General features: G+C 39.0%; 1 long non-coding RNA gene across 1 annotated transcript in view; it reads right to left on the reverse strand.

The window, feature by feature from the left end:
• Nucleotides 1–154: 154 nt before the first annotated feature.
• Nucleotides 155–12,548, reverse strand: part of LOC111839292 (uncharacterized) — a 55,461-nt gene continuing 43,067 nt past the window's right edge. The window contains exons 2-4 of the long non-coding RNA XR_002837068.2: nt 7,589–7,694; nt 3,179–3,223; nt 155–2,983 (exon numbers count right to left, since the gene is read on the reverse strand). This is a non-coding gene — a long non-coding RNA (uncharacterized lncRNA). The remainder of the gene's footprint in view (nt 2,984–3,178; nt 3,224–7,588; nt 7,695–12,548) is intronic.

Here is a 12,548-nt window from a genome sequence, read left to right on the forward strand (position 1 = left end):
TTTTTTATACATATAAATCTACTTTTGAGTGACTTTTTTTTAGCTTAGGTAACCCCAATATTTAAATAAAATGTAATTCGTTCTAAATTGAGTGCTCACAGAAAGTCTTGGGGTGATTGCTTAATTCTGTAAAAATGTTGCAAATCTGGTTGGTTTCATAACAAAAATCAGCTGACAATTAATGTTAAACATAACAGCACATATCTTTTGCACAGATCTTTTCTATTTATTAAGTGTCAATTTTTTGACTGACTCATTCAGTTCTGTTCTTGCATTTTGCTATTAATTGCAATTATAGTCATTGGCTCCCAAAGAGATACTAAACACATATGTTTGGTGTTTGTTATTGCAAAAGTGTTACTAATTAAAAAGCACCCAGTGAGACAGCTTGTCAATGACCTTTTTAATTCAGAACAGCTCTCTATAATATGGGTTTCAATTTATTACTACCTGAAATAAATTTTTACTTAAAACTACTGTTTGTTTCTAATGCGATAAATTTGTTATAAAATCAATAAACTTGAAATATCTTTACTGAATTAAGCATGAGTCCCAAGACTTTCTGTGAGCACTGTAAGTGTTAATCTATGCTCTAAGCCATGGAGCACATGATGCCTTAGCTGTGGAGCAATCTCATTGGTACATAGGAGCTTTTTTTATGTTGTAGCAATACTTCTGTAAGCTTAAGAAGGATTTCTAGAGTATTATTTATTCTATCTTCTGACCTTAAACTGATATCCTAGTATTATATGTCACAAACATTGGAGTCGGTCCCTCCACATGCAAATGAACGCTACATCTGTATATATCTGCTCTTGGCAACAATGTGTATTAACTATTTGCTCCAGGTAGTACTATAACCTTAGATAATGCCTGTATAACGCACAAGGAATGCCAAACGGTGCCATGTAACCAAAATATGGGAGCAAGAGTTGGGGACTTTATTTTGGTGCAGTGAAGAGCAGACCAAAATACTTGAATCTGGACTTTTAAAAAAAGGGCGAAGCAGGGAACGCTATACTGTGAAATAACGAATGCTTTCAGTTGCTCTTTTTGCCAAGCCATTACTAACAATTCAGAAGACTTAGGAAGCATTTTAAGGCTTCTAGTGATATGTATGCAAAACCGCTGACACATTTAAGCTAATAATAAGACTAATGCAGAAATGGGTACTCAGTATTTTATGACAGGACTTCAAACACCATTCTTCATGTCTTTGAATTACATCACACCCAAAACTTGCAGGTTTCCTCATGACATAATCCAGAAAAAAAGTTGACAAATTCAATTGAAACTTTGTATGCAAATTTAAGAAAAAGCATTAAAAGGCATCATACGTATTCAAATAAGTACGGATTAAACTACATGTTTAGTTAAATTCCCATTGCACATGTGATCTTAACTGCTGGTGTAATTATGGACTTCCTTGATATCCCTCAGCAATTTGATATAATTTGAAGGCATTTATAATGTGCCCGTGATACAGCTCTATCTGTAAACATCATGGCATCCTCGCGTTTGGAAGTCAGCAGATGCATCACATGCCACCAGTGAGCTGACCTTTCCAGTCTGGATGCATTTTTGCTATCTTGCCAAGCCTCTTTCTTAAGGGTTCTCCTCGGTTTTCAGATTAACCGATTTTTTTTCTTAACATTGTTGCACAAATGTAAAAATTTCTGAACAAAACAATATAAAAATTTAATAATAACAAAAAAAAACAACCTGAAAGTCACCTTAAAGTTTCTTTCATACCCAGTGCTTATCAAACTACTATTGTCGATCCATTTTGTAAATGCTGCTACCTAAAGTGATACCAGTGACACACAATTTCACGCAGAGGCGCTTGTACTTTTTTTAACTTGCTTATCGAGGTTTTAATAGTGGCATCACAATGTCAGAAGCCATGTTTACATTCTCACACTTCAGATCTATTTAGATGAGGAAAAAAAGCCACCTCTGATCATCAAGTGTAGTCAAGGCAAGTCACTATACTGTCATTTCGCACGCGAAACAGAATCGTGATTTTACCATAGACGTTAAACTGAGGGTGCAATTGCTCCCCCTAATGGTCAGATGAAAATGATATTTGAACGTATTAAGCTCAATAAAGTTTAATTATATTGAAAAGTTACACCTGAAAGTGTGGCTTGTGTCATATCGATGTGTATCTAGCGGGACAGTATCAAAGACACGGGAGATGTAATGTTAGTCTTGTATCTTTGCACCGTTTTCTTCTATTAAGCTACTTGGCGCATAGACAGGAAATGAAAGCTGGGTACTGGAAAGTCTCAACGTAGGAACAGTCCATTACAGCCAGCACAGGGGCAACTGCATCTGTCCCGAAAACTGTTGTAAAAATGGAAATAACAGACACATTGCTGTAATTGAAATAATTATATTATCTTATATCGATAAATGTAACTTCCAGAAATTCTGTCTTCCTGGGGCCCCTAGATTTCGGGGGTCCCAGGCAGCTGTCTACATTTGTCGTACAGTATGTCTGCACCTGATTATTCCGCATAGTTTTCCTGAGAGGAGAGAAGGGCAAATATAGGCCATAAACTATCCTCTTACCTAAATTTAATAAAAGCGATCACGCTTTTCATTGGGCCAAAGTAATCTACCTGATGGTTACTCCAGAAATCACTCAGATACTGCTGGGCATCAAGCCGAGATATCAGTCCTGTCTGTCCACTTCTAGGAATTTTTGAAAGTCCATCACCAGAACATTTTACATGGCGGGAAAACATAATTACATTAGTAATTTAATGAACTTATGACTGTCATGACTATATATAGTGAGCTCCATGTGCATTTATAAGATTACAGGATATACACCTGCTCATTGGCATAATGCATCCATCTGATTTCTCCACATAAGAAAAAACTTTTTTTTCCTTTCTCCCAATATAAAGGTACAATATTCTCGTCCACTCATGCATTTTCCAAACTGCTTGTCCTGGACAGGGTCTCCAGGGCTTGGCTGCATGGGGCAAAAGGCAGAGTCATTGGCCATTTTACCAGGCGTGAAATGCTATTAGAACATATTAAGTACAATAGAATTTAATTACAGTGTACAGTTAAATTTGAAAATGTGGCTTGTGTTAGCCATATCAATCTGTTAATAATACTTTGTTTTAAATGTATGCACTAATATGTTTTTTTCAAATTCATTTACCTGGGTTCTTTCCTCTTGCACCCACTGGGAGAAGTCTAGAGTCACCTATGGGCAGGAGTACATTCTCAATGCCAGTCCATCATAGAGCGCACACACACACACACACACACACACACACACATGCACACACACACACACGTGCGCACACACACACACACCCACATACAGACTATGCATCTAAATACTATGACAACCTTAATCATAAATAAGCAAACAAAATACACCACTTCAGGCTTTTTTAGTTTTTTGATTGCATTCACAGATTTTTTTTTTATTTAATAAAACTGAGTTTCCCCTTGTGGGGACTGAAAGAATGTCTTCACAAGGTCAAAATACACACGCTGTGATCATGCAAAATCCACACACACAGAACAGAAGCAACAGTTCTGCTCAAAGCTCAGTTAAATAGGTAATGAAAAGCTGATTTGTTTACATCAAATGCCCAACTCAACTGAGAACCTCAAGCAAGCAGAAGTAATTAGTGGCTTGATGGAGCACTCTCTGCATCTGCTTCAGCAGTGTCAGCCAGCTTCAGTCCTCCAGGGCCGTGGGACGTATTGGGTTTTCACTCTAACTCACATGTTAATTGCATTACACTGAAGGAATTATCTGGATAATAAGTCACCTCGATTTGCATGTCAGATGTGAAGCAGACACTAATGAAACACATTCTTGGGGGACTCAGGGTATCCATACATAACATTAATCTTTAGATAGTGTCACTTTGAATTTTTTCAGTGTTGGCTGTTTCATGATTTAAATGGGAAATTTATATAGAGTAAACTCTACATCAGCTTCAATCCCAGCATAGTGTTTTTTTTTTTATATAAACAGATAAATGACACATTGATTGACACAGTATATGGTGTTGAATCAAGGATTACATCTGTTGAAACAGAGATTTACTGAGCTTGTGACTGTGTAAACTTTGAATAGGATCACAGAAAACTTCTCATATCATTTAAACCAGACTGAAGCCTGAAGGCCCACTGGATGGGCCGTACTTTCATGCATCACATTACCTAATTTCATATGTATGCTCAATGCACTACTGGCAGTGTTGGCCATGTGACTATATAACTGTAAATGAACCGTCATCACTCTAGATGTAAGACTATAGTGATAGATAAATTATCTTCAGCTGGAAATTAAATGTATGGTATAATTTTCAAAAATGTATAAAACAACAATAATAGTATTGTATTTCCATCCATCCATCCATCCATCCCTCCATCCATCCATCCATAACAGCTTATCTAGTGTTCTCTTAACGCATAAAGCAGGAAATTAACCACAGATCTATCCATGCACCAACAAGTGATCTTTCGAAATGCTTAGCGTAATGTTATGTACATTATCCTACTTCTGAAAAACCCTTCAGTTGTTCTACTGTCCACCACCAGGGGTCGGGAAAGCTCCACGTTGAGGTCTGCATTCACGTGTTCTTCCATTTATGACAGCTTAAACGAGATTTGGAATATCGTCTGAGCTCATGCCTCGACTGTAGATTTTTCACGGTCTGAATTTTATCGATTATTTATTTAATTGCTTAAATAATAATAATGTATTGTTTCTTTATTATTTACATGCTTCATAATAGCCTATCAGAAAAGTTAAAAAAAAAGCAGTAATAGTAATTTTTCATTTAAAAATCCAGAATCCCTCAATGTTTATTTACTTAATCATGCAGGGTCAGTGCCACTGAATGCATGAACATAAATTTAACAGCACATATTATATAATCCTTCAACACTTTGTCATTAGGTCAGGTAGCTCATGAAAATTCAAAGCTGGCACTGCAGTACCAATGTGTCTGATCCACTATAATTTTATTCGGCCTTTTAAAGATATGGTGAATATAAAGACATACAAAGAAATGCAGCTATGTACTAATATTATGCTTATAATGCACATCTTTGGCATCATTAGTTAAGTAGCATTGCTGTCCATCCTTAGACTTCCAGGTGTGATTTCAGGACAGCGTTCTGATTCCTCAGAGAACACTGATTTATTCCCAGATGACCATGACTTAACATTCAGGAAAATTGTTGACTGTCCTAACTGGGTATTTTTTAATGGTTAAGTATATTTTGGACAGATGTTTGACAGGTATTTGCAGCACATAGTTCTATGAAGCATTTAAGAGTCTTCTGCAGCTTGATATGTAAGTATGTATAATATACTCACTGCCCACTTCATTAGGAACACCTATACACCAGCTCATGCCTACAAATATCCAATGAACCAATCATGTGACTGGAGAACAATGTATAAAACCATACAGACACAGGAAAAGAGCTACAGTTAATGGTCAAATAAAACATCATAATGGGGAATAAATAAAATCGAAGTGACTGCCCATAAGGAAGGCAAATAAGTTACTACAGACCTTGAACAAAGTCATCACAAAGGCCAGCTCCTTCACAGGACTGACCCTGAACAAACTCATGAGGAAGGCCAGGTCCATCACAGGACTGACCCTGAACAAACTCATCAGGAAGGCCAGGTCCATCACAGGACTGACCCTGAACAAACTCATCAGGAAGGCCAGGTCCATCACAGGACTGACCCTGAACAAACTCATCAGGAAGGCCAGGTCCATCACAGGACTGACCCTGAACAAACTCATCAGGAAGGCCAGGTCCATCACAGGACTGACCCTGAACAAACTCATCAGGAAGGCCAGCTCCATCACAGGACTGACCCTGAGCAAACTCATCAGGAAGGCCAGCTCCATCACAGGACTGACCCTGAGCAAACTCATCAGGAAGGCCAGCTCTGTCACAGGACTGACCCTGAACAAACACATCAGGAAGGCCAGGTCCATCACAGGACTGACGCTGAACCAACTCACCAGGAGGGCCAGGTCCATCACAGGACTGACCCTGAGCAAACTCATCAGGAAGGCCAGGTCCATCACAGGACTGACCCTGAGCAAACTCATCAGGAAGGCCAGGTCCATCACAGGACTGACGCTGAACCAACTCACCAGGAAGGACAGGTCCATCACAGGACTGACCCTGAACAAACTCACCAGGAAGGCCAGCTCTGCCACAGGACTGACCCTGAACAAACACATCAGGAAGGCCAGCTCCATCACAGGACTGACCCTGAACAAACTCACCAGGAAGGCCAGGTCCATCACAGGACTGACCCTGAACAAACTCACCAGGAAGGCCAGGTCCATCACAGGACTGACCCTGAACAAACACATCAGGAAGGCCGGCTCTTTCACAGGATTGACCCTGAACAAACTCACCAGGAAGGCCGGCTCCGTAACAAGACGGACCCTGAACAAACTCATCAGGAAGGCCAGCTCCATCACAGGATGTACCCTGGAGACAGAGGATGCTGGCAAAATGGAACAACTCTGCCCATCCCTTCCATGGCACAATGTTTTGGAGCATTACACCACGGTACACTAAGAAGCACTACTGAGGATTCTTCCCACTTGCTGCCAGCAGGCGTTACAACACTTTCTAACTATGTGTCTGGTCAGGGTCACAGAACTAGTCTAGGGTACACCCTAGACAGGAGGCCGGTCTTTCACAGGGCACACACAATGGGCAACTTGGAGGCACCAGCAAACTGAATTGTATGTACCTAGGTGAAACCTGCGGCCTGTACTACGTAGTGGGTAAGTGGGGCGCAGACTACCTTAAATCCAACAAGTTACCCTGACAAGGCAACAGTGTTACACGACACCATGCCATATTATCATTACTCTCACTATCACTACACTTATTTACTTCCTGACATAGATAAGTAGGATGGATGGATTATACACCTACCTGTCATTTACTATTGCCCTTTGCCTTGAGTTTTGTAGCTAGAACATGCTCTTGTGTTGCTTTCCAGGAAAGGTATTATGGTAACACTTTTTATGAGTGCCATGTCTATAACAACTTTTGAACACATTCAAAACACACAATACTCCATCCATAAAGCATTATAAGCATGAATAGAAATATGTATAAAATTACATTACACAATGTAGCCATGTTTATTATGCATTATGAATGCTTTGTGAAGTTCTCATTTATAGTGCATTACAGATACATTCTAATGCAGTACAAAGCATCCTTAATGTTTTTTTTACTGACCCTTATGACACATTATGAGGGCATCTATTCTGCATTATAGATGAGAGCTTCATTGTTCATTGGGGCTTATGAAGTATTATGACCAACACTATAATGCCTTTATTATATATATATATATATATATATATATATATATATATATATATATATATATATATATATATATATATATATACACACACACACACACACACACACACACACACCATAAATATATGTACACATTAAATGCCTGTAAATATAAGGATTCTCATATTCTCATACCGACCATTATAGTGCATTATATCCATCCATCCACCTTCCATACCTTCTTGTCCTATGCAGGGTCGCAGGGGTCTGGAGCTTATCCCGGGAGGTATGGGCACATGGCAGGGAATAACACAGGATGATGTGCCAAATATGGAAGATCCTGTCTGAAGATGTAAAATGTCATCAGATGCAACTCTGAGAATACTAGCTGTTTTCACTGCCTGAGAAGCGATCAATGCAGAAGCCTTGAAAACACTTGAAGTGTTAAGTTTGGCTTCTTGTAAATTTTTAATAGTAGTATTTCAGTTTTTGCAGGTCAATTCCAGAAATATTTGGGAAGCTCTCAGACTACCCATGACAGCAGCTTCTGTTATCAGCTTCACACTGTTTATAAATCTCCTTTCATAATTCATGGATAGAAGCATCAGTGACATTCCTTAAAGCTCCACACCGGCAGTATGAAAAACAGTTTTAGCCCTTCATTGCTTTGTAATGTGTTTATAACTCTAGAAATATACACAATAAAATATATTCTTGTAAAAAGTTAAACAGTACTGACTGCAGACTTTGTCCTTTATTTTTTGCAGCCTCCCTTTCATTCAGCAGAAATTTTTGCACATAGAATCACTTTCTAATTGTCACAAAACAGAAGATGTTAAACCATTTATATGGCAAATACATTCTACTGATTTTCCTTATTTTATTCATTTTTGATTAAAGTTTAGAGAACACCAACCACTTCTTGGAATTTCACTTGTGTAATAAAACACTATTAGGACAGAGTGGCACATTGGCTGAATGGGTAGCAGTGCTGTTGGGCACCTCCAAGGTTGGGGGATTGGATCTGATCCCTTTTTGTTTGTATGATCTGTTCGAATGTTTATATGTTTCTTTCTGCAGCAGAAACACTTGCAGTTATTTGAATTGGCTACTCTAAATTGCCCATAGTGTGTGATTGTTTGTGTGTGCTTTGTGCCCTGTGCTTCCTGGAATAGGCTCCAGGCTCACTCTGACCCTGTACTGGATAAGCAGTTGGAAGATGGGTCTGTATCAGTGTTTCCTAATCCGGTCCTCGGGGATGCACAGACAGTCCATGTTTTTGCTCCAACTCAGCTCCCAGCAGGGAACAAGGAAGGAGCAAAGATGTGGACTGTCTGGCAGGGAGCTTGGAGGGAGCAAAAACATGGACCGGCTGTTGGTCCTCAGGGACTGGATTGGGAAATACTGTTCTGTATTATTGACAATGCTTAAGCTTTTGAGCCCCAGCAGTGAATGTCTCATACAGTCAGGCTCAACTACTCTGTTCTTTCAGAAGTTGGGAATCAGAATCACAACAAAGCAAACATATTTAGCATGGTATTTACCGGATATCGCATTCAGCCTTTGATCAAGGATGAAGTCTATCACAGTGAAAAACTGACAGGGAAGGGTAGCTTAAATGCTAGTCTTGTTTTGGTAGCATGTTGAGAGTTATTTATATGCCTGAGTTGCTTAACAGTTTACAGAAATGAATCACAAAAAGAACAGTAAAGACCCTATTCAGTGAGATGATGTATTGCCAATTAATAGCATTGGTATGTTTGATGCTAAAATACCATCTGAGATTTCATCATATTCTATAGATTTTAATACCTGAATGAGCATGTGACATTGGTCATGTGACAGCGCCAAGGTGAAACCATTCGGAAGCAGTTAGAAGACAAAATGAATTGAAAACCAGCCTGTTGTGTTTTGTTAGCCTTTTGGCAACACATTAAGTGGAACAGAATTAAAAAATGAATAATTCTCTTGTTAATAACTGACCAAATCTTCCATAACAAAATATGCAAGCCACAAATTTTAATATTTATTAAAATCAACATAGGTGCTGTTAAAGTATTATTATTATTTAATTTGGCTAATACCTTCATCCGAGTGAATTATAATTTCCATGCTCAGATGGAAGTTACTGGCCCGGGAATTCCGCTAACTGTTTAGCATACCTGGTTAAGCTATTTCATTTGTGAATGGCTGGTATGGGGCTGTACCACCTTGTCGCAGTTTCCATCTTCAGCCGTTTATTGAACCTGCTAATAAGCTTGCTATACAATAGCAAACACTTCTTTCTTCCAGCTTCCTGTTTGCCCCTTTCCTCTTTTTAATCCAATCAATATTCTCTAACCTCAGATAGGCAAACAAATACATACATCCCAATTGGCAGATTAAGAATGATATTAAGATATGAATAAGTAAATAACCAAAGTAAATTAAATAATTTGTACTAAAATAATTTTACATACCAAGACCATTAACAGCTTAAATTTATAGCTTAAGTGTATTTTGGCCTAGAAAGACACCATTTTTACACAAGAAATGTTGTGTTTTGTTCGTGAAGGTGGACAAAACTGTGACAAGAACAAGTAGTAAGGCTGGGATATTAATGGAGTTCTGTTTTCATTGTCCACATGCTCATTAAATCATTTGGTGACTATTTATGCCCTGTAAAAGGGGACATTGTCATCTTGAAATGTCCAGCACCCATAAAGTTAGAAACATTTCAGTATAAGATGAGCATGATTACTCAGAATGGCAATGAATGTGTTGCTATATGCCTTCTCTCTAAGGTGCTGAATGGAGGAGAATATACCCCACATCAAAACATAACTAGCAGAACTCTTTTTGAGAAAATGAATGAAGGATGACTCATCAGATGGTGACTCACAGCGTCCGGCATTGCACTGCCTGCCTTCTCTGCACCACTAAATGTGCAAGAGGATATTCTGAAGCAAAGTGATATTGTTGGGACTTTCGCATCAGCATCACTCTAGCCACTGTTTCTTGTTAAACAGATGCAAGTTGTTGAGTCATAAGGTCTCCTAGCCAGGACAGTAAAAACTACGAACACATCAGTTCAGCACCTTTCATATATCATTGTAGGATGTTCATTTTTTAAGTAGACAGGAACTTCTCACATGTGGGGGGGTTGGTAATCTTTATAACAAAAATGTGGTTGGCAGACCAGTAGGAGGCAGTGTTCCCCCTGGACCAATTAAAAAACAATAGATAGCAAGTTGTATTGCTGAGGGTGCTGTCCTCCAGATGCCAAAGATGTTTGTTACCTTTTACTATAATTGGGTTTAAAATTAACCCTAAGTTGACACATTCATTGTGGTCATGGTCAGGACAACAGCAAAACGCGTTAATCTGGGAAAGCAGTAATACAAGATCATCCCAAGATGGCCTTATGCATTAATTTTGTTTGCCTTTTATAATGGTTATATAAATATCCTATTCTGATGTACATGTGGAAAACACAAGATCCTATTTGCACAGAAGTGAATGTTTACCTCATATTATACACTATATGGACAAAAGTATTGGAACAACCCTCTTAATCATTGAATTCAGATGTTTCATTCAGACCCATTGCCACAAGTGTATAAAATAAACCTAACCATGCAGTCAGATTTACAAAAACTTGTGAAAGAATGAGTCATTCTGAAGTGCTCAGTGAATTCAGTCGTGGTGCTGTCACAGGATGCCACCTTTACAATAAATCAGTTCGTGAAATTTCTTCCCTACTAGATTTTGCACGGTCAACTGTAAGTGGTATTATTGCAAAGTGGGAGCGTTTAGGAGCTGAAACTGAGCCAGTGGAAGTGAGAGACCATGTAAATTAGCATAGCGGTGTCATAGTGTGTAAAAGTCGCCGATGCTCTGTTGACTCAATAACTGCAGAGTTCTAAACTTCCTTTGCACTTACCCCAGCATACATACTGTGTGCTGGGAGCTTCATGGAACGGGCTTCCATGGCCAAGCAGCTGCATGCAGGCCTCGCATCACCAAGCGCAATGCCAAGCGTCAGATGGAGTGGTGTAAACCATGCCGCCACTGGACTCTGGAGCACTGGAAACGTGTTCTGTGGAGTGACGAGTCATGCATCTCTGTCTGGCAGTCTGATGGACGACTCTGGGTTTGGCAGTTGCCAGGGGAAAGGTACCCGCCTGACCACACTGTGCCAACTGTAAAGTTTGGTGAAGGAGGGGTTGAGTTAGGCCCCTTAGTTCCGGTGAAGGGAACATGTCATGCTTCAGCATACCAGGGCATTTTGGACAATTCTGTGCTTCTAACTTTGAATGAACAGTTTGGTGAAGGTCCTTTTCTGTTACAGCATGATTCTGCCGCAGTGCACAAAGCAAGGTCCATAAAGACAGGGTTAGGTGAGTTTGGTGTGGAAGAACTTGACTGGCCCCACAGAGACTTGACCTCAACCCCACTGAACACTTTGAGATGAACTAGAATGGATATTGCAAGCAAGGTCTTCATGTCCAACATCAGTGCCTGACCTCACAAATGCTTCTGGGTGAATGGACAAAAATTCCAACAGACATACTCCATAATCGTCTGGAAAGCCTTCCCCAAAGAGTGGCAGCTGTTATACCAACTGCTTATTAATGCCTATGGATTTAGAATGGGATGTCATAGAAGTTCCTGTAGGTGAAACCACCGGATGTCCCAATACTTTTATCCACATAGTGTCCGTTATGTAATATGCTACCCACATATTTTACATATTGAAAGAGAACACATTGTTATAAAAAGCAGAGAAAGGTGGACATATTTAGAGAATTACTATCCAAATCATTTGGTTTTTATATATTTCTCATTTAGCAATTGTTCCTTGTCGTTGTTGTTGTTAATATCTTTCTTGAAGACACATTAAGGATTACATGCTGTCCAACATGGTTGCTCTAGATTTTCTGGATGCTGAGGTTAAGCTGTGTACAGTGTTTACATGCTTTGGCTCACACCATCTTGGATACAGATTCCAATCTAGCATCTATGACATGTCACTGTGATGTTTATTACACCATGGCAACTTGGTATGACTAAAACAATAATTATTTTAAATTAATTAAACAAAATCTTCACACTGTTCTGTACTCTATATATGGGTAAAAAAAATACCAAGCTGATTTATATTCACATACAATAATTAATCATTTTGGTTACATAATTGCTATTTATATCAATTGCAA

Source organism: Paramormyrops kingsleyae, chromosome 2 (assembly GCF_048594095.1).
Source record: "Paramormyrops kingsleyae isolate MSU_618 chromosome 2, PKINGS_0.4, whole genome shotgun sequence".
Taxonomy (NCBI): Eukaryota; Metazoa; Chordata; class Actinopteri; order Osteoglossiformes; family Mormyridae; genus Paramormyrops; species Paramormyrops kingsleyae.